At 43.7% G+C, this 2893-nt stretch overlaps 1 pseudogene; it reads left to right on the plus strand.

Moving 5' to 3' along the window:
* Window positions 1-282: 282 nt before the first annotated feature.
* On the plus strand, window positions 283-1585 carry LOC101715544 (formin-1 pseudogene; annotated as a pseudogene).
* The last annotated feature ends 1308 nt before the right edge of the window (window positions 1586-2893 follow it).

Here is a 2893-nt window from a genome sequence, read left to right on the forward strand (position 1 = left end):
AAAGACCCAACCAAAAAAGAGAACTAGAGCCCAATCTCCCTAATGAATATTGATGCAAAAATCCTCAATAAGATACTGGCAAACAGAATACAGAGGGTCATCAATGAGATCATATACCCTGACCAAGTCAGATTTACCCCAGGGATGCAAGGATGGTTCAATATATGTAAATTAATAAATGTAATATACTATATTAAAAGAGTCAAGGACAAAAACCATATGATCCTCTCAATAGATGCAGAAAAAGCATTCCATAAAATTCAACACCCATACACTCCTCATATGGGGAAGGACTAGATCTGTTCCAGCAATTGCCTTCCTCCTTCTGGAGCATGACTTAATCTTCAGCTCCTAGGGGAAAGAGGAAACTTGGTTCCAAATGGAGTACTCGCATCTTCCCTGCCAAGGAGAGAAGGCTGCCCTGCAGATATCTCTGGGACACCAGATGCAGACCTTGGCTTTGCGAATTTCCAGATGGCCTCAGAGGACACTGGGCTTGGAAGAGGACTGCTGCCCCTTGACACAAGTGCCACAGAAGCAGGAGAGAATGGTGCTTGAGAGCCACCCAGGAGGCCTCACATGCTGAAGCATCAGCACACAGGTTTGCCTGAAAGTCAGGAGGGTGGTAAGAAGTATCCTAAGGCACAGAGGGGTTGCCTAGGGAAGCTGGCTGAGTGGATCTGCAGGAAGAAACCCATTTCCAAAGTGGTGGCTAAAGTCTGGGATCTGTCCACTTAGGTGCAAAGAGTAGGTAATGTGGATCCTGAGGGTGAGGAAAAGATTGCTGTTAACCCAGGGGTCAAAGCTGAGTTTGTACCCAATGTGGACTTGCTCACCCTCCCAGGAGCTGAGGCTGGGGCTCATGGTTCCACGAGGCAGAGCAAGAAGCAGCAAGGGACCAGGTCACTGCAGTTGCCAGCTGGAGAAAGAGCCTCTGTTTCTAGCTTACCAGCCAGCACTGATGGGGCTGTGAACAAGGTCCCCCTGAAGGTGATTGAGAGTGAGAAGTTAAATGAAGCCACCAAGGGGAAGAGGCTGAGTGTCCCTGTCAACACAAGGGCCACCCATACCCTCTCAGAAACCAGAAGCAAGAAAAGGGCTGGGGTGCCCCAGAGGGGCCACAAATCCTCATTTCTGGATCTGCCCTACACTATAGGTCCTAACTCCTTAGAGTGCAGAGGTGTTGAGAGGAGGCCGTCACCCCCAGTACCAGCAGCTCCTGCCATGGGATTTAATAATTCATCCTCTCAGTCCAGCTCACACCAGCAGCAGCCACCTGCCTGTCTATCCAAGGCATCCCAGGCCTCAGCAGCATCACAGGATCCTCCAGCTTCATCCACTGCCAGGTGAGAGGGAAGCTGCTTTTAATGACTCTCCTGGTAGACAGAGTAGTATCTTCTCTGCATCCCCCTCTCCTGACACATTGGAGCCACCATCTTCTGCAAAGGTCACAGAGACCAAAGGAGCCAGCCCAGACTCTCTTGCAACAGACCAACCTCAGTTGGCAGCTGGGGAAACTTTGGAAAAGAGCTTGGGGCCAGGAAAGACCACAGCTGAGCCTCAGCAGCCATCACCTCCAGGTTAGTCCTTGTTTAAGACATTTAGCTCTGTCCTTGGGCAATTCAAGAACTATCAGGCTGCTTGTGCTGTTCAGAGACTGGATAATTAACAATGGACTGGAATTCCTAAACCTGTTAGTTCACCTGGTAGCAAGAAAAGTAGGAGTTGTACAGGACATTATGGAGATGGTAAAAATGGTGTTCACTTAGAAGCTTAGAGGTATAGTTATTTCCAGAAGCAAAACTTCATAAATGCTTTTTAGTTTGTTTATGTATTTGTTTATTTATTAATTTATTTTGGCACACTCTAAAGTTGCCACCATGGTTGCTTGAACCGGCAGGGAGAAATATTAACTTCTCCTTACCTTTGATCCTTTCCCTGGCCCCTTGACCTGAACTCTACTGTTCATGCTGCTGGATTCATGGTAGAGGTTCTCCAAGTGGAAGCCCCAAAGTTCACTGTGTTTTTGCTCTTCTGAATGTAGTTACAGGTTCTTATTTGTTTTAATCCCCTTCATGAGTGCCATTATTTTATAACAAAAAATATTTTTAGCAAAAAGAAAGAATTAAGTCTAATTTGAAGAAACTTGGTTCAGATATTCTTTTTTCACTGTTTCCTGTTTAGTCCTCTCCAAACAATCACAAAGTAAATGTCTATTCCGAAGTATTACTAGCAGGTTTATTACTGTGACTGGCATAACATTATTTTTCATGCAAAATGTATTAAAGAGTTCATATGACTCATATGCTTAATGGAATTTAAAATTTCACATGAAAGTCATTGTGGAGTTCAACAGGGAGTGCCACCCCTGTGTTCACTTTATTTTCCAAGCCAATGTGGCCAGGAGCTCAGGGTTTTGTATGCCATCGTGCAGGTAATGTTCTTGTTCAGCAGTCCTCTAACACCATATGGTTGGTGTCTGCCTAGGAAATAGCTCGTAATATGATATATGGTCTCTTATGGGTTAGAGAAGATTCATATGCTATTTTTGAGGTAAAAATTATTTGTGTAGGAAACAGGAGTTTCATAAGCTTTCTCTTCATTTAGAACTGGTGACATAAGTTTCTCTAAATCACTGATCCAAAGAGAGGTTCTTTTAAACTGTGGTAAATATTTTTCATCTTATGTATCTTATTTATAATCCATTGGTCTTAGTTTGGTAAGACTTGCTGTTTTTGTAATATAACCTAGCTGCCTCACTAGGAAACTTCTAAAATTGTAGATTTTATGTCATGAATCACAAAGCTGTAGTGATGAAAATATTTTCTCACTATGGATTCTGGAAACTTAGAAACACTTGGCAAAAAAACTTTTGCAAAGTTATGTGAGCCCA

The sequence above is a fragment of the Heterocephalus glaber genome, unplaced genomic scaffold, assembly GCF_053883595.1.
Source record: "Heterocephalus glaber isolate CG9 unplaced genomic scaffold, H.glaber_assembly_v1.0 deba00001577, whole genome shotgun sequence".
NCBI classification, from domain to species: Eukaryota; Metazoa; Chordata; class Mammalia; order Rodentia; family Bathyergidae; genus Heterocephalus; species Heterocephalus glaber.